We start from the raw sequence: 19,986 nt of genomic DNA, 5'->3' as shown, positions 1-19,986 counted from the left end.
GCCGGGCGCGCTCGACTCCCCCCGCAAGGGCTGAGACCTGGCCTGACATTTAGTGCCTACTTGAATGTCACAACGCTCCTCGCAGCATTATGCACGGCTCCTATTCATAAGAGGTCGATTAGAGCACAAAATGGCAGGTCTCTTAGGCACTTGAATCTCACAAGTTTGACACATGGTATGCATCAGCTAACTTTGATTTAAAAAGGGGGGGGGGGGGGCAGTTTACAAATTACACCCCGATTAGCCGGGATCCTCCGACGGGGAGGGAAGGAGGGGGGAGGAGGGGGGGACGCGGTTAAAGTCACTTCGGCAAAGTTTGCTTCTCAGCAAGCCTTTAAAACAAAAAGTTTCTGGGCAAGTTAAGGGGGCAGGGTCGGTGCGGGCTGGGGCCAGCGGGCGGGCAGCCCCCAGCCGGTGTCGCGGCCACCGCCGGCTCTCGCCTCCCGTCGCCTCGCCTCGCCCGCCCGCTCCTTTTTTGTAAAGTAACGGTTTTAAAAGAAACGAGAGAGAAAGAGGAAAAACGGAGGGTTTTCTTCAGGCTAAGTTCTATAGCGCCATTCAATGGCTTCTCCGCTCCTTTCATTATTTTCTGCTTTTCCCCTGACAGCCCTGCTTGCAAACGTCACTGCTATGGATATTTAATTATACTGTATTTTTTTAATCACGGTGGAAAACGCAGGCCCCGTTGCGCTGATTAAAAAGAAATAATAATAATAAAAAAAAAAAACACACTCCAGACTGACTTTGGAGCCTCTTTGATGGCTCGCGGGAGCCTCCCGGATCCTCCAAAACCCCCTTTTTACCTTTGTCTTTCTTACCTTAAAATTTAAAGCAAAGCGTAGAAGAAACTCCCGCACGTAAACGGAGCGTTGTAAAAGATTGTGTTCAATGAATAATGAAGCATGTCCACATGATTGACTTGATCATTTTCTTGTGCGGAGGGGGAAAAGTGCGGCGCGGGGCTGCCGCGGCCGCCCGCTCCGGGTAGCCCTCCCAACTGCTTCCAGCACATCCCGAGCAAAGAGCGCTTTATTTTAATCTGTCTCTTTTCAGAATAACCCCCTTCATTGATACTGATCACCCAACATCACAAGACATCCCCATCTCTCAGCGTGGACTCCCCCTATCTGGTAGGTGAAATGCATTGTACCATTAAAAAAGCACTCCATTGTCGTCTTGGCATAATTCACAGCAACTAGATAGGTCTTGCGGCATTTAGCTTTGATGAGCCAAAAGCTGAACCCTTGATATAATAATCTACAAAGAATGGGCTGTGATCGTCCATTTTTTCTCCCTGTCTAGCAACTAAGAAACCATTTAACACGGCGCAGCTTGGTCGTGACCTTGAGCCCGTGTAAACACCCCGAGGAGCCCGCGCCGCTCCGCAGCCCCCCGGCCAGCGCCGCTGCCCGCGCAGCCCCGCGCAGCCCCCGTGCAGCCCCCGCGGCCGCGCAGACCCCGCGCAGACCCCGCCGCCCCTGCCCGCGCCCCGCCAGCGCCGCCGAGCCCCCGGGGGCAGCGGCGGGCTCCACAAAGCGCCCCTCTTACCTGCTCCCGAAACTATGCAAAGTCCGCTTCTCCCAAAAAAAACTCTCGGGGAAACCTCGGTGGACGGGGGGACCGGAGCATCAGTCACCGCTCCGGCGTTTAAGAGAAGTAATCAGCGATAAAGTGACGTTGATCTGCACTGTAACCTTGTGGCGTATTTAATGTAAATAAGCCAGTTATGTTGCCAATCGCATGCATACAAACACATAAAGGTCCTCAGCGTTGCATTTTGATTCTTTCCATTAGAATCGACTTTATTTACATACACTATTTAGGGGATCATGATAATTCTAAAACAATACTAGTGCCAAATGATTATGAAAATATGATTTTAATTAATCACGTAGTAGGCAAGGAAATTAGCATACGGTAATTAAACTTAGAGAAAAACGTCATGGAGGTTCTCTGCCTTATGGGTTCGGAATAATCATTAAACGATGGGTTTTCAGGACTTAATTATCAAACAAATAACTTTTTTAAAGCAACTTTACAAGGTTTATCCGCAGGGCAACGATTTAGTAAATAATATATAACCAAGCAAACAAGGTGCAAATGTGACTGGTGAAATAGGTTGTGTTTCTATAAAGCGGGGGGTGGGGGGGGGGGGTGGGAAGGAGGGGGGGAGAGAGGCTGAATAATGCAATTATGGATTCTGTGTCCCATAGTTGACAAAAGCATGGTGCCTCAATAGACTCTTTGTTATGGGATTATATAATGATTGTGGTGTAATTATGGGAAAAAAGATTTAGTAATAATAAAAAGTATCAAAATACACCAATGAGCAGCTTGTTTTAAAGAAAAGGCTTGCATGTGACATTAGGGGCATGTTAATAACAAAAAGCCAGGATCAGAAAGGGTTGACAAATAAAAAAGACTGTGATGCGCATGATTAAGAAGCGATGGAGACAGATTGATTATTCAAAATGCCGAGCCACAGGGACACTTAAAACATTGATTCAGGTAAGACTAGTTTCATCTTGACTGAAATGAGTTCCCTGAAGATGACTGGCATACATTTTAAATCAGTTTACTACATAAAAAGCATAACATCACAAGCTGAAACCTTCTAGTTAAAATAGGAGTCCAAGGAAAAAAAAAAAAAAAAAAAAAAGTTTATGTCTGTGGCAATTCTCAGAGGGACTATGGAATTGCAGAAGAAGGGGTATAGATTAATTAGCTCGTCCTAAACAGTGGACTTAAACGTACCCATCTTTTATAATCCCTAGTCTCTATTTTTGGATTTTGTGGTCCAATCCCACTTGCAGGTTATAGGGATGATATTAATAATCCTATAGGTACTGTAGGACTCTTTTTTTTTTTTTTTTTTTTTTTTTTTTTTCTGGAACTGCAGTAAATTAACTTTCTATAATAACTCAAAAATGAGCAAGATTTTTTTCCAATTGACTTCACGTGAAGTTTATAAATAGTTGTTCAGATCTATTCAATGTTAAAAAAAAAAAAATCCCATGCCTATACTAAAAAGTTTAGGAATTCACTCTGCATTTTCCAATTTGATGTGTCTGAAATTCTCTTTGAACAAATTCCAAAATACAAGTTTTTTCTATAGAAATTAGCATAGCAATCACATCAATAATATCACTATCTCTATGGGAATGATAACTGGAGCAGTGGGGGTGTTCTTTATTTCAATTCTTCGTGGATCAACTGATTATATTCTGTCTTCTTTTGAACTTGTTATTGTAAGTCAAGTGATTCTTTATAAGTGACAGCCCTGACAAAGAGACGAGGATGGGAAAGCAGGTCGAAAGGAAGTCGCCATATGGACTTTAAAAAAGGCACTTTTTAAACAAGATAATGGGGAAATGGATGTTGCCTTTTAACCCTGTCAAGGCTGAACATTATTAGCTGTCTCATAAAAGAATAAGCTGTACCTTTTTGTTTTAATATCAGATTTCACTTTATGATTTCAATGACTTAGGGCTTCACAATACAAACTATATAGGAGGTGATGAAATTTCAGAAGCAGGGGCCAAATCAGGCACCTGGAATCACTGTCAGCCATGAGATTTGAGAGCACCACACAAAGAGTTACAGAAGAATGAGAGCTCAGGAAAACCCCATGGTTCTTTTTTCCTGAAACAAAGATAATATTGGCTAGAGATAGGTGAAATGGCACTGACAGCAGAGGAGCTTTAGACATCTCACTGGGATTTCCTGTTCCTTTGGCAAAAGTGCATGATGCTCTTTTAATGACAGTGGAACAGAGTGAAAACAAAGAGTGAGAATGAGGACTTTGACTCCAATTCTTGCAAAAATTAATTTCTCCTCTCTCTTTTTTTTTTTTTTTTTATTAATTTTTCTGGAGAGAACAAATTTCCCTCCAGAAACTTGCCAGTGGACAGAGATTAGGAAACACCTCCCTAGACAGCAGATAATCATCCAATTCAACTCTATAGGAAGAGCATATCAAGCAAAAGCTTCTCAAAATCTGGAAGTGGAGGCTACTATGCAGGCAATCGTGATATCACAGGAGGTAGCTGTTAACAAAACCAATCAAAATTCTTTTCCCCAGGACAAGTTAGGCATAATTATTTGGGTTGGGATGGCCAATCCTTCCCTAAAGTGGAGCTTGAAGAGAGAATGTAGGTTTGTGAGCTGAGTACATTCCTAAAGACAAATGCCCCCCACATTTTATTGACTCAGTCACAGGTTTTGCCTCCTAAGAAATGTTGATTGGATAGATTGGATTCAGAAGATCTCAGACATGAGCTCAGGGGGGCTTTGCCCCAACCTTGCTCAGAGTTCCTAATATTCCCCAATACCATCAGCACTTCTGTAGTGTCCTCCAGTATTCCTTCCCATTCCTCCCCTCATCTCAATGTTTTTCCTTTTTTCTCTTTTTGCATCCAAAGAAAGGTCTTTTCTCTTCAGAGCCTTCATGTCCTCTCAATTGCAGAGGCTTCTCTGTCCCCAGCTACTTCTACTACTTTTTTGGTTGATTTTATCCTTTTCTGTGCCTCTTCTACAAGTAGGCAGGACTACACTAGTGCTTTAACTTGGCAAAAACACTACAGGGGAAAGAAGGAAAGAGCAGAAGAAATGTCCATTGTTTGACTTAGTCTGCAAGGTCCTCGCACTGTCTTAGAGAATAGGGAGCACCTTCTCAGACAATGGAAGCTATCAGATACAGACTTGCCAGACTTCAAAAAGGAGGATGACAGGAAATGAGAGCTGAGGTTTTGAGGGCAGGCAACATTGTTAGTCCTTGTGATTTCCACCTCTGTGAAATTACAGGATTTCAGAAGTACTTATTTTGGACAGACATAAAAAAAAAAGGAAGAAAATCCCAAATCTCACAAGTTTGATGAATACAACAAAAAGCCTAGGTGGGAGAAGAGGTGGGAGGAGTATTTTATGAGACTCGATCTGCTTGAGGGTAGGAAGGCTCTGCAGGAGGATCTGGATAGGCTGCACCGATGGGCTGAGGCCAACCGCATGAAGTTCAACAAGGCCAAGTGCCGGGTCCTCCACCTGGGGTGCAATAACCCCAAGCAGAGCTACAGGCTGGGAGATGAGTGGTTGGAGAGCTGCCAGGCAGAGAAGGACCTGGGAGTGATGGTTGATAGTCGGCTGAATATGAGCCAGCAGTGTGCTCAGGTGGCCAAGAAGGCCAACAGCATCCTGGCTTGCATAAGAAACAGTGTGGCCAGCAGGGCTAGGGAGGTGATCGTCACCCTGTACTCAGCTCTGGTGAGGCCACACCTCGAGTACTGTGTTCAGTTTTGAGCCCCTCGCTACAAGAAGGACATGGAGGTGCTTGAGCGGGTGCAGAGAAGGGCGACGAAGCTGGTGAGGGGCCTGGAGAACAAGTCCTACGAGGAGCGGCTGAGGGAGCTGGGCTTGTTCAGCCTGGAGAAAAGGAGGCTCGGGGGCGACCTTATCGCTCTCTACAGGTACCTCAAAGGAGGCTGTAGCAAGGTGGGGGTTGGTCTGTTCTCCCACGTGCCTGGTGACAGGACGAGGGGGAATGGGTTTAAGTTGAGCCAGGGGAGTTTTAGGTTAGATGTTAGGAAGAACTTCTTTACTGAAAGGGTTGTGAGGCATTGGAACAGGCTGCCCAGGGAAGTGGTGGAGTCACCATCCCTGGAAGTCTTCAAAAGACGTTTAGATGTAGAGCTTAGGGATATGGTTTAGTGGGGACTGTTAGTGTTAGGTCAGAGGTTGGACTCGATGATCTTGAGGTCTCTTCCAACCTAGAAATTCTGTGATTCTGTGATTCTGGGATTTATACACAGAAGCACCAAAATATAAGTGGTCATATACTAATTTACACAATGGGTGGGGGAGAAACATTAGCTTTATATATTTAAATATTTATAAGTTGTTTGCTTTATGAGGAAGGACTGAGGAATAATCCTACCTTTGTTCTTAAAAAGCGTGATCAGCATTTCCTTCCTAAAGAGAGATGATAAGCAACTGGGCATTCTTTTAACAAAGGCTGCAGAAGCCCATTGAAAACTTAGTGCCTTTAGGAGGGGGTCTATTTTCCAAGTAAGAGCAGAACATCAAGTCTTTAATATTGATAAGGAAATGCTCATAAAAGACATCATCTAGTAGTGGGGACTTTAAATAAGGAATTTCAGAAATCTTACAGTAAATATTGCAGCAAACTCTGGAACAGGTGGTGCGATCTACATAGCAGTCTGAGACAGTGAAAATACAAGTCATCCAGCAAGAAAGTCGCTGAAGCATGGTTCAAGAAGACATAAATAAAACACTTTCACAGGAAAAAGGGAAACCCCTTCCAAAATGCCTGTTAAAAACATAGGAGTTTCCTGGGCACAACCCCAGCAAACTGACAAGGTGGATGGAGGTTTTCCCACTTGTACAGATTGTGTAAGAAAGCCTCCTGGAAAAAAGGACCGTGAGATTCCAGCTTTCAAAACAGACCAGAGGCAGAACCCATTTGAGAACAAGCTATTTCCCAGGGTCTACAGTCAAAATACAAGTTTGATCAGCAAAGATTGTATATACCATCATCACAGGGATTCAAAGGTACAGGTGATCAGAAATTATAGGAAAAAAAAAAAAAGACACCAACCACATTTCTAGGAGATAAATTTGCATCCTCAACTATAGCAGTCAACTGTCATTGAGCCTGGTGTCACAATCAAGTTGCATGGGTCAACTAAAAGCATATAATGAAGCCAGGCATCAATGTTGGCCACTTTTTGTCACAAAGTTATTGCAACAATTCATCAAATCAGAGACACCAAAAAATGGTCTAAAATAAAGTACAAAATGGGCACCTGGAAGATGTACAACAGAACCAGTATCTGAAGCATCTGATGTACAACAGAAGCAGGAGCAGTATGGAGGCACAGCTCCCTCTCATAGTCACAGCAGCACTGATCCTTCTCCTTTTCAAAACAAAGGTGAAACTGGAATGAAGAGAAAAGGTCCATCAAAGTATTACTGAGACCAACAGACTGGTACATGGCATTGGAAGTTTCTATGGACAAAAGTGGTCACCTTTGTATTTCTATTGAACATAGGAAAGTAAGTAAAATTATAAAAAATAAAGTTTTGTCCTTTTTCTTTCCCAAAGCGAGAGATTTTTTTTGATTAAATAGTGAATAATATTCTCAATAGATCCACCTAGTGGAATCGAAAAAATTCTGCTTTCAGAATAAAGACACAGCTTTTATAACCCCATCCAGGACATAATTCTGTGACTATCTCCCATTCAGCAAAACAAGGACTCAGAAATCCTCTGAAAGAGCAAGAATGAAAGGTGCAGTAAGCCCAAATACAAGGACAATATAGAAGATCAGGAGACAACTTTTGCTCCAGGATTTAAACTTTATCATTTAAATTTACATGGGATTAGTACAGCAGGTATACTTTTCCAGCTATAATCACTAGGAATTATGATTGACCAAGAGGGGAAAGTACTGGAAAAAATATCTTAAATAATAGCCGCACTTCATCTTTGAAGTGCATTGGCACTGAGCTAGCTCTTGCAGCAAACTCACGCATAACCCTTCTCTGGATGTCATACCTCTTCAGGAGCTATTTAAAGGTGATTTTCTTTGATCTCATCTCTGAGATCAGATTCAGGAATATTTTTGGGGGGTAAGAATTTCTTCTTATCCAACTAATCTAACCAGTATTCCCCTTTTCAACACTTTCCTTAAATTTCTCCCTTTTCTTTCCATCCTGGTCCCAAAGATCACAGCAAGCCATAGGCTTGTAATGATTATAACCTTGTGGCTCTCCCCAGCACACAGGATGCTTTCCCCTATTGATGAACACCAATATTCCCTGCCGATGCCACCCCACTACCACTTTTTCCTCTGCCATTTACACACTGACTTCCCAACTGCCCACTGGTTCCCCACAACCCCTGGCTTGGCCCACACACCCGCCTCAGCCCATGGGTGCGCTCCCGGTCACCCCCACAACCACCTCTCCTCACCACACTGAAGCCTTTGTTCTATCAGAAAGTTTGCAGATTAATGCCTAAAGCAAACAGCTAAAGAACAATTTTGATGATCTGCTGAAAACGTTTATATCTTAGCTTTTAGACTACCATTTCACTGTTTAAGCACCATGGTACAGTAATCAAGGCCATTACACCAGTGCTAATTTCCCCATCTACATTGGTCACCCATAAGCAGTGTATGCAGGGACTGGGCTACGCCAAATTGGTAAATACCTTGCACTGGGTACCAACAGCAAGCAGCACTGTGTTTATCATTTCTTAAAAGTTTGTTGATATTGCTTCATCTGCAGCTGATTAGGTAGGTGCCACTGTCTAGACAGAAACACCCTGTCTTCACCAGTTTTGTGAATCAGGCTGAAGGAGGTCCAGGACGTTTTGTGAGCATCTCAAAGATCAGAGATCCATAGCAGACAACAAGTCATTTTGGGGAGGCTTCCCCAGACAATTCACCTGCTGAATGTGATGCTCCTCAGTGGTTCCCCACACAGGCTGCACCATGAGGTGGTACCTCAAAGATGGCGCCTCCCTCCTTTAACTCAGCAGTCACCCCAGTGCCATCTGCAGCCTCCTGTGCCCCAGGCAGTCCCAGGGGTAGCTGCCCCCAGCCAAGAGTTTTCTTGCTGGCCATGTTTGTGTCCCCAGGCTGGGCCATGACAGGCTGTGGGTGCAAGGGCTGTCTCCACCAGCAGAGACTCATGGCGATTGGCAGCAGCACCTCACTGCCATGGCCATGAGAGATGGCAGCCAAGAAATGCCACCACAGCCCTGCCCACCTGGAGAGGGAGAGGATTGAGAGGCAGTGGGCTTCAGGGCAGAGCTTACCCACAGCTTTGCCTCAAAATGCAGCGCTCCTCATCCTGCAGAGACAAAATGCAGCACCTCTCCCCAGCCAGCAGGAGGGGAGCCACAGCAGTGGTGGAGGCCCAGCCAGTATGGTGTGCCCGAGGCCGCTCACCACCACCTCCCAGCTAGCCCCAAGGACACACATAGCAGGTTCTTATTAAAAATAGTAATAATAATATTAGTGATCCTATAACTCTTATTAACTGCTACACTGGCATTACTACACAGGCCTGAAAGCCATGATTTATGCCCATTTGGTCATTGTACCCTTACCCCAAACACCAGGTATTAATTCCAAGCTGCAGTAGAAGCTCACAGGCTTCCCTTCACCTTCTCCATCCTCACAGACTCCATCAAAGCCATACCCAAAGGAAGCAGGCTGGGCACCTGCGGGAAAGGGGTGGGAAAGGGAAAGTGGGTTGGGAATGGGCTGTGGGGGGGTCTTACCTGTCTTTCCAGGTATGCTGTCAAAGGACCATAAACGTCTACTAAAACAATGCCAGAGAGCATGACAAATAACTTTGCAGAGGGAGGCACCACTCCACCTGCTCTGTCCCCCCAGAGAGGATTATCTCACCTTCTCACAGGAGATGGGACACTTGAAAGTGACATAGGTAAGGTCCCCAGGGAGCTGTGGAGGCTCTGGGAGTAGGACAAAGGACTGTACTGCCTATATGTATTTGAAAAATATACATCAATACATTGTGACACTAGTGCAGAGCAGAACATCTGAAAACTGATGAAGTGGAGAGCTCTCTGTGTAATGTAAAGCACCTGAATGATGTGTGTACACACAAAGATTTTTTCAGCTCTGCTCATATCCAGCCCTTTTGGACAGTTGGATTTGATTTGCCATTTTCCTGCCAAAATATTGTTGCTATACCTCAGTACCTTGCCTTTCTTCAAGGAAAATGAATATGACTCTCCTGTCCTCACCTAAACCAGTCTGGAATATGAGTTCAGCAGAGGTTAAAGGGACCTTCCTTAATAACAAATATGTTTCTAATAATTTAAAGCCTCAAAAATAAAGACTTGTTCTTTCTCTCAAAATTCTCTCTGCTTCCATAATTCTGTTCATATATAGCTGTTTCCCACCTTTTTCTATTCACGCTTGAAATGAATACTGTTAAAATCAACATACCTGCTTAGAATCAGAGGGTCACACAACATGAAGCAAATTAACTCTGTCTGCACAGCCAGCAGAGGGAAGCAAAGAGTATAATTATTTTTGCTTACATCATTTTAAACAGTATTTTAAAGATTTCTTAACCAAAAGCTGAACTGGTTTCCTAAAAGATAATACTTAAGATAGAAACTTCCACAAAATTTTTACAACAGTAAAGGTGATGTCAGCAGCACTATGACCTTTATTATTTCCTTTCTCTCTGCTAACTTCAAAACTCTTTAAGGTTTTTGTTATTTATTTGCAAATTTCTCACCTGACCAAAAAGCTTTTTCCAGCTACTAATTAATTTTACATCAGCAACTTAGTTGTGTTTTTTTTTGTTGTTCTTGTTTTTTTGTTTTTTTCCTATAAGAATCTATGTATAATCAAATGAATTTGAATGTAAGCCATCTCTCTGAAACAACCTGGAAGTGGAAAAAAAAAAAAATGTGTGGGAGTTTTCTTTCAGATGCTTGAAAACCTGTTCTACTTAAAAAGATAAGAAAGACACTTTCTCTGTTGAGCATTCACTATCACTCCTTCTCACCACTTATCTCTACCCCAAGGAGGAGAAAAATTGTGAACAGAACTGAAACTTCCAAGTTTAAAAAAAAAAAAAAAAAAAAAAAAAAAAAAAAAAAAAAGAGTGATTGTAGAAAAAGTGGCAAGTGTAAGGGAAGAAAGCCAAAAAAGAAAACCCTCAGGTATTATTCTCACACCCTACAAATAAGCAATAACAAAACCAACAAAGCCACAAAAGGCAGTTCCGATTTTTCAAGGCTGTAAGGAATCATGAAAACCCCAGAGAATTCAAACAAACTACCTGTTTCCTAGGAAATTTTTAAGTTTAGTCCTCTTTTTTCCTTTTTGCCATTTCATATATATGTTGGATTTTAACTTTAACAGGTGCTATTTAAGAGTGTCATTTTAAGACGTAAATTACAAACTGTAAGAGCCTTCAAGGATCACAAAGCATGAGCTTGTATGGCCATGTTGTTTTACACCTCTTTAGCCAGGACTTGTCATTCTGAAATCCTACAGATGTGCTAACAGTTGCAGAGGTGGGTGAGAAGTCTGAGATGCGCATGTGCTGGAGCTATGCCAAGAAAGCATTGCCTATAGAGCTAACAAGGCTGAGACAGGACTTCACAGAGAGTAGGAGACACTGCATGGGGTAACTTGCCTTCCTCATAGAGGTAGCTTGCATGGGTTCTCTGAGCTCCCACTGCTAAACTACATTTGGAAAAAAACATGCAGAGATGTTTTCATTTTTTTTGTTTGTTTGTTTTTCTTTTTCTACTGTAATTTAAGCTAGAAGCAAATCCTCAAAGGAAGACTGATACACCAAGCAAAACCAGTGAAGCTCAAAGACTGCACAAATTGCACAGAGGTGTGAATAAGTCTTGTTATGTCTTTTTGGGCATCAAAATATCCCTAACGCTGTGTTTCCAAGCTCACGTTTTAAAACGTGCTACACCCTTTTCCCACCTCTATACCTTGTGCTTGTACTAGTCAATACACGAGCAGCTAAATAGGTTTGAGGCACATCTTTGTGTAAACAGGCTTGTGTTACTTCTGCACTCCAGATTTTGCAAGCTTTGCAATGCTGTAATTCATTTCCAGAATATCACAGAATCACAGAATTGTCTAGGTTGGAAGAGACCTCAAGATCATGGCCCACTGGGTAAAATTTAGTTACACTAGTGAAAATATTGAATAAATTATATTCAAGCTAAAACTAATTACCACTTTAGAAATCCAAAGGTGATGAGCTTATCTGGATAAAAATAATATTTTTAAGAAAAAGTTATCAATCTGTATTTAACCAATAGACAGGAACTAGTTCAAAAAAAAGTCTTTCCAATCCATCAGGTAATGGATGCCTATTAAAAAACTATAAATAAGCATTCACCCGAGAGCTTGGAATGGTAATTTGAGAGCCTTCCTGGTCACTCAGGTAAATAATGAGTTTTATATAACCTTTCAGCAAATATTTTTTGTAAATGAGGAGATAAAATGCAGAAAAGCTTCTGATTATGTTAAGATTGGGGTACAAACCAACACACAAGTGGGAATTCAAAGTTAAAGCTGGCATTGTTGCTCACTCACATTGTTTCCTCTAAGGGTTCAGTGTTAAAGACACTGTTGCCTTTACTCTGACTTGTTTGTGATGGTTTCAATTTAGGATTTTATTTATATATGGTGTTTAAATTGATGAGTATTTTGTATATTATCTGCTCACACAGAAGACACTAAAGTCAATAAGAATTGTAGAGACGGGCAGAATGTAGGCCTCCAACCAACATACAGCCAGCAGTAAAAATGACCACAGTGGTCATCATAGTCCCCACGAAACCTGCAAGCACTTTGTTTGCTCAAATCTGAAGAGGAAGGGGAAAAAGTAAAGAAAGCAAACAACAACAACAAAAACTTTCTGGTATCTCATCCTGTCAATATTAGCTACTCTCCAATAAAGTAACTCAACAAATATTTTGAGCTCTCTTGATGACTAAGAAAAAATATACTGAAAGAGATCCATCAATTATCTTTAAATCAAATAACCTGGAAACCAGGATATATGGCAAAATTAAATCTAAGCCCTTTACTGGATAACAGTACAGTCCTCTCTAGAGAATTGCCCATCAGTTGTCCTCAACACCTAACACCCTAGGATGAGAAGAGAAAAATGGGTTTCACACCCTGAATGTTAACCAACTTCATTTGTTATGTACTCAGAGAATTAAACTTGTACTACAGGCTCATGGATCTAAAAGGGAAACTTCTCCCAGCTATAACCACGGCAGTGTTTCACAATAATATAGACATCTGAAAAATCTAAAATGCAAACCAAAAGGGGAAAAAATGTATAGTGTTTGTATTCAATAGAGATCTTTCCTGACCGTTGTGATTCTAAAGAAATATATCCTTCCAATTGTTCCATATTGTGTTAAAACATATTTTTTGCATTTATTAATAATTCAAACATGTTGTTGTTTAAAAAAATTATTCACATCATGTGTTCATAGTTTCCATATACATATGTCAAACTTTATTTTGTTTTACCATTATAATCTATGAATGGATTTACCCTTTGTTTCTATTTTCAAATCTCTGAGGAATGTTTGATTAGGTAGGAGGGTTTGTTTTATGCATTACTTGTTCATCATTGCACAAGTGCACAGGCTAAACAAAGTTGGCGTACTTCATACTGATTGGTGGAAACGGTGTAGTTAAACAGTGTAGTTAATACAAGGGAATGAGTAATTTCTCAGCACAGCTAATCAGCTGCACAATAGCTATTTATCAGACACTGCAGCTATATATCAAAAATGCATTTTAAGGTAGCTTGTACCATACATGATTATCTAGTAGTATCTGTTACAGTCATTTCATATTAACTCACTTCTGTATTTATTTAATAAAAATAATTTTGTGTGCAGTGGTCTATATACATAACTGGGCAGAATAGGAGGAATTATGTGGTAAATGGCAAAAACGGGAATGTTCTAGCTGATATATAATGGAAAATATGTCCAGGGTGTTACAGTCTGACAGTATCCGGTGCAAAGGAAAAGACAGAGCAACAAAGATGACAAGACAGCTACAACTTCACTGAAGAACTTAATTTCATGATTTTATATCTATCACTCTGTACATCTATAATGTACATCTATAATGTACATCTATAAGAAATAACAAGATAAATACATTATAATATTATTTACCAGATGTCTGCTGCATTAATGTTTTTCCATCCCTTTTTGATGAGCTGTACTTTATTATGACTGTCATTCCTGAAGAACGTCTTTTTAATAGTTCAGCATCAACACAAGTTCAGAATGCTGTTCCTCCGTTAGAAAACAAAGTTGGGTTCAGTAGGAGTTAACATTAACAATTCAAGAGCCTGTAGAAGAAATTAGAAACACGAGTCCTCTGTAATGATGATAAAATCAAACTGGCAAATAAATGTATTCTCAAATGTCATAGTAAGAAAATGGATGAATATATGCAACTAAAATGGTTTCTTAAATTTCAAGTGCTTGGCCAGGATTTTCAAGAACTTGCTCCTACACAGAAGAAACTGAATTAGAAATCTATCAAGTAATCTTACTAGTGAATATCTGCACATGTAATGCAAACTTCATGAAGTCCACAATTTCACCCTAGTAGACTAATCTAAAGCCCACTGGGATCTATTCGTCTGAATTTGATGAGTTTTGGATCAAGCCTTTTGAAGATAAGGAGTGAGCTGGAAACAAAATGATGCCATAAATCAGAATGAGTGGTACAGAATTAAGTAGTACAAAATATAGCTTTCAGTACTATATTATGTTAGGGTTATAAAATTAAAAAAAAAAAAAAAAAATCTAAATAAAACTATTGATGTATAAATAGTAAGGAGAAGGAAATATAAATATTTGTGTTATTAAGGAATTAGTGAAGTTGCAGAGCTTCACTTTCCTAAAAAATATAGGCTCTATTTTGATATCCATACTTAAGGAAACACTTTGGCTCTGATAAAGCCAAGTGGATAATTAAAAATTATAATATTAATTGTACCCTTAACACAGATAAGTAAACTTGGCAAGAAAGTTTTAATGAGTTAAAGTGAAAAGGCAATGTCTAAATTAACTGAATAAATTGGCAAAGAGAAATGTATTGTATATACTGACCCCTTTAACTTCTTTTAATGTCTGAATTTGAATTACATAGATTAATTTTCATTACATGATACATTAAATTATAAGGATAAAATAATTCCTCTCAGAATCTGCTTTCTAGGACAGGTAACAGCGCTTACAAATTCATTGTCCTGTATTATTTTATAGTAGTGACTTGAAATCCACAGATTCTCTAAAGATTCCTGAGGGAAGATACAGCTACTAGAATATCTTTAGAAAGTCAACATAAAAGACAAAAACATGATCTCATTGATCTTTGCTAAAAATGCTAACAGTATCACAAAATACTTTGGCCTTGGGAATCCTCAGTATTATTGAAGACATCAGCTCCTACAACACACATCCACCATGTGCCACCATCCAAAGGTGTGTGGAGGTCTACGTACAGCTGCACAAATACCCTTCAGATATACATGCATATATCAGCCACACTGGGGAAGCTGAAATGGTTGATCTGCTATCACCTGAAAACATGCTGCATGCTTATGAAAAGTGTTTGGTACACCCCAAGAGAAAAAAAAAAAAAAAAAAAAAAAAAAAACTTGGTTAAAATAATTTACTGCCAGATTTTGACTGAAATAATTGTGATGTAAAAGCCAACGTAGATGTACACCCCATAGGGAGTCATCTGACTGTATCAGTTTTTAATGTATCCTTCTATACAGTCAAAGATCCAAATGCTAAATTTAGTGCTCAGGGAAATCAAGGGAATTTGTGACATTTCTCAGAGGGCTTAGTGTCCATAAACTAATGACGGGATAAAACTGATCTCAATATTTAGTTTCACATTTGGGATAAATACAATATTGATGATATTTTATTAACTGTTTCACAACACCATACATGTGAAAAATTAACAAAGTAGAAACTGCTCACCCAGAAATACACTTCAACAAATATTGGGATTATGTGTATTATATATATACAGTATATATATATACATATATAATATACATGTATATATAATGAGATAGATATATATAATTAAGACACAGGCATTGCAGAAGACCTTGCAATGGTCATAAATCATATATCATGATTTAGAAGTTCAGATCTTTCAGCTCCTACTAATTACTGTCAAGCACCAAGAAGTTCTGAGCCAGAACCAACTGAAAACAATGGAAAGATTTCCATTGGTTTTAATAAGCAATGAATCAAATCCATAAAAATGAACCAAGCTAGTAAATGTGCTGTTGCTCAGAGTTACTTCTAAATAAATATATAAATGGCTGCTCTCTCACCCAAGGACATGCCATTCCTCCTTCCTTCATACCCCATGGAGAAAGACCAGCTCATGCCCACCAGCAAGCCCTCTTAATGCCACAGCAGAGATCAAATTCCTATTTGGAAGGAGGAGAAAAAAGAAAAAAAAAAAATTATTTTTTTTCCTGTTTGTTTTTTACAGGTCCCTCATCCATTGGTGGTCTGACAAAAAGGACAGGGACATTTCAGATTCATAATGTGAAGGTGAATTATCCACCTGCATTATGGGGTGTGTAGGGTGCTGCCATGGGGAGACACTGGGAATCATGGCAAATAAGAAAGAAGTGTTACCTCAAGCACAACCAAACTGTAAAGGGGAACAGGCAGACTGGGGAGCTTTCTGCTGTTCAGTCAATATACCGTGAAGTATCAAAAATCTCTTTTGCATGCTTTATTCCACCTCCCTTTTGAAAAGACACAGAATTATAACCAATAAGCTAATAACTTGCTACAAATGGTGGTATTTGTTGAGGCATGCAGTTTCCAAATGGGAATTTGGACTTGTTTTTATTCTCCACTTAACACTTCCCCAGCCCAGCACAGACATTGGCTCTGGTGGTGTTCCCACAATGACAACACAGGGAAAGCACATGGCCTAATAACTCTAACTTTAACAGACCCATGGCTTCTAACAATGCAATTGCAGTGGAATTTTCCCTAAACAAAGCCTAAAGACAGAAGCGTCCATCGCAGTTAGCAGCAATTAATGTCTTCTCAGACTGCTACATGCCTTAACCACAGCCAGAGGGATGGTGCCTAGCAGAGGGAGAGGGACACCTGCGTGCAACGGTGACCAGCCTTCCTGGCAGGATCCTCAACAAGGGCATTGCTAACAATGGGCACACAGCAATGCAGCGGGAGTGCAGGGTTCCCTACAAGCCGGGTTTGGAATCACTGCCTCCCAAAAAAGCTCACACAGCACAGCCCAATCAGCGGGAGGGAAGCACTAAGGAAAACACACAATAATTTAATCTATTAGAAATATTCCCACTTGTCCTGTTATGACCCGCATAGGAAAGCTCTGGACAATGCATGTCTCGCACCCAAGGAAGGGCGGTGGTGTAAGTGGTTTAGCGTGGTGCTTCCCTGAGCCACCCCGCCACACTGGGCAGGCATGTCCCCAGGCTGTCACCAGCCAGCCAGATTCCTGCGGCCTAGGGCTGCCACACTGGGTGTGTGTGTGTGTGTGTGTGTGTGCTTTCGCTTTCTTCTGTGCCTGCACGCCATCCCTTGTCTCCCTCCTTCCCCAGAAAAAGATGACCACCATAGCACTATGGTGCCCGCTAGCCACAGCTGTTATCAAAAGTGCAGACTGCGCTGACTGCACTGCTCAATAGGTCATTACCAAAATGTTAATAAATACGGTGGAAAGAGATACAGAGCAGGGGTGTGGGTCTTTTGTAATATAAATGAATAGTTTTCAAAATGTAGAAGAACTAAAGCACATTTTCACTTTGTGCTTTATGACACCTACAATATCTTGGCTCAACAAATTAAGATTGACATTAAAAAGAGGCCTATTTCTCCTGTCAGCACAGGCCCAGGGCATCTATCACTCACTGCTGGTGAGCACAGTGCACATACTGAGGGGAGGAGAGACCCTTAAAGGTTTGAATATAAACCTTGTCTACAGATAAGCTGGGGAAACACAAGGAGCCATAAAGTCACAATCACCATTTCCAAAGCCACAAATCGAGTGTATTTGCTCTTTGCATCTGAGCTAAGTTGTAGTAATAAGCCATAAGGAGAGAATGAAAAGTGCAAGAGAAAAAAGATGCCTTTTCCAAACTTAGTGTATCATCACAAATCTCTTAACTCCATGTAAGAGGCAACCTAAGGGTATCAAGTTTAAAAAGCACGGAATCAATAAAAAGTCATTAAAAATCAATGTATGAACTGGTTTGCATGCCCTCAGCCATCACTTCTAGGCACTAATGCTCTAATAATTCTAAATTGATATGCACAGAATATGCCAATTTAAATTTATTGAAGTACTTCAAATTTTTAAGTGCTGAACTTTGGAAAAAATTGGCTTTATGGGGCCAAAGCCATGAAGAATGATCAGAAATGTTTAGAATGCCTTACATTTTCAGTAATTTGAAAGAGATTAAAGGAGTAGACTTATGAAATTAAGAATGATTTAAAAATCATTGGATCACTTCAAATTGCTAGAAATGCTTGAATCACAAATAATATTGGTAGTTAGTACATGTGCAATGAAAGGGCTCTGTTCTTACATCAATGTCCAAATGAAATCACCAATAGCATTAGGCAGCTACATGCGTATACCAAAGAGAAAGTGAACCACTTGCATGTGCACAAAACATGTAGAGGTTTCAAGTGCAAGACAAGCTCTTGCTACCAAGAATCCCCCAAGTCTTTCCAGATTAAATTAATTTCAAAATCTGATATGATTTGAAATCGACTCTCTAGTTAGAAATTCAAGTTGATATTAGTTCTACTTCTGGTAGACAATGAAGCGTTTTGCAGAAGACTCCTGTGCAAGCACCTGGAAATATGCAGAAACCCATACAGAAGGGCAAGCCATGGCAAGCATGCCCACACACAGATCTGGCAAAGTCGGACACCACAGGGTGTCCTGACCCCTAGGACGACACCCTGAGCACACTCCTGCTGATGTGGGAATTTTGCCTATGGTTTTGGAAATCTCCAACTTCTGTAGATGTTCAGACAAGCTGCCATATGCCAAAGCCCAGACAGGGAAGGTTTCTGAGCACAGTGCCTCCTGCGCTTCTTAAAAACAAATGCATGGCTGCATTTCTCTTTCTTCACAGTCACTCCTGGAAAATATACCTAGAGGGGAAAATGTAAGAAGTGACATTAACAGCTCAGTACATCCAAGATAAAAGCTGGAGAAACCAAGGTATTAAAAGGGGTTAAGGTAAAATAATAAACTGTTATTAAGCCTATTAACAGTTTTAAACCATCATTGTTTATGGCACGATAGAGCTTGGCTTTTTACAGGTGTTTCATTTGTACATTTTCCTTATTCCGCTGCTATTTAACTATTCCATGAATCTCTGCTTTAAGCCCCCTCAATAATACAGTGATTGAATCAGCATCTGCTAACCCTTCTTATAAAATAGCATCACAACCAAACAGAGGTTAACATTTCATAACTTTAAACAGCAAGAGTAAAGGCTAACATTTTATGAGGGCCCTCAAAAATAATACCCCTTTTATTAAGTATAAAACACACAGAATTAATCTCAGGTCTTCATTCACTATGTGCTCGGAAGAGGAAAGGCAGGATAACAAATGCTTTCCTCTCTGCCCGAGCATCCAGGAGCTGCATGCCCCCTTGGGACCATGGCAGTGCCATGCCCCAGTGCGGGCAGCAGCCCGTCCCACTCAGCGCTCAGCAGCATGGACCCAGAGCCCGTTCGTGCATTCAGGGTCAAGCGCTGTGCTGAGTGAGCAAGGCAAGATGAAGAAATCTTTCATTAATGTTACTGAAACACTGGCAGAAGCCAACAGTCAACATTTCATGGATTTTGGTTTATAATTTAACTTCCTTCACAACATTACTACTTACTGATACTTCTCTGCTATCCTTCTTCTACATAGTATCTTGCACCTGCTAAATCTTAGCCCAGGAAAGAAGGGAAAAAAAAAAAAAAAAAAAAAAAAGCTTTTATCCGGTGAGACACTTTATCAAGAAAATTCTACAAGAAACTGGTTGTTACCTACAGATAACAACTGGTTTGTCAGTTAATGGCTAGAGGCAAAGCCAAGGCCAGTTAATGCTCCAGCTGTCCAGTCATTAACTGCAGTAAAGACTGATTTTGAGGAGGTTATTGCTGTGATAAAATATCCTCAAAAGATTATAACAGCAATAGTGTACAGAAAAAAAAAAAAAAAAAAAAATTATTAGTGGCTATAGTGTGACTGAATGGCTGCATGTGAAAAATTGGTCATTCCCTGGTGGTTCATAACCGATTTTCCACCAGTCAAAAAGCAAGTTGTGCTCTGTTAGGTTTATTGTACAAGGCAATAAA

General features: G+C 40.6%; 1 protein-coding gene and 1 long non-coding RNA gene across 12 annotated transcripts in view; one reads left to right on the top strand and one right to left on the bottom strand.

The window, feature by feature from the left end:
- Positions 1–1,889, bottom strand: part of ZNF536 (zinc finger protein 536) — a 353,866-nt gene extending 351,977 nt beyond the window's left edge. For 6 of the 11 annotated variants that reach the window (XM_084533190.1, XM_084533172.1, XM_084533179.1 and 3 more), the window contains exon 1: positions 819–973. The gene's annotated coding sequence lies outside the window, so the exon portion shown is untranslated. Of the gene's footprint in view, positions 1–60; positions 125–818; positions 974–1,548 lie in introns of those variants that run through there. The other 5 variants (XM_084533183.1, XM_084533173.1, XM_084533176.1 and 2 more) reach the window with 2 other exon arrangements.
- Positions 39–18,847, top strand: LOC311443195. The gene is made up of 4 exons (XR_014697117.1): positions 39–175; positions 1,054–1,130; positions 16,110–16,171; positions 18,763–18,847. It is a non-coding gene; the product is annotated as an uncharacterized lncRNA (long non-coding RNA).
- The last annotated feature ends 1,139 nt before the right edge of the window (positions 18,848–19,986 follow it).

Source organism: Aythya ferina (genome assembly GCF_964211825.1).
Source record: "Aythya ferina genome assembly, chromosome: 12".
NCBI lineage: Eukaryota > Metazoa > Chordata > Aves > Anseriformes > Anatidae > Aythya > Aythya ferina.
This window is presented reverse-complemented; position numbering and strand designations above follow the sequence as displayed.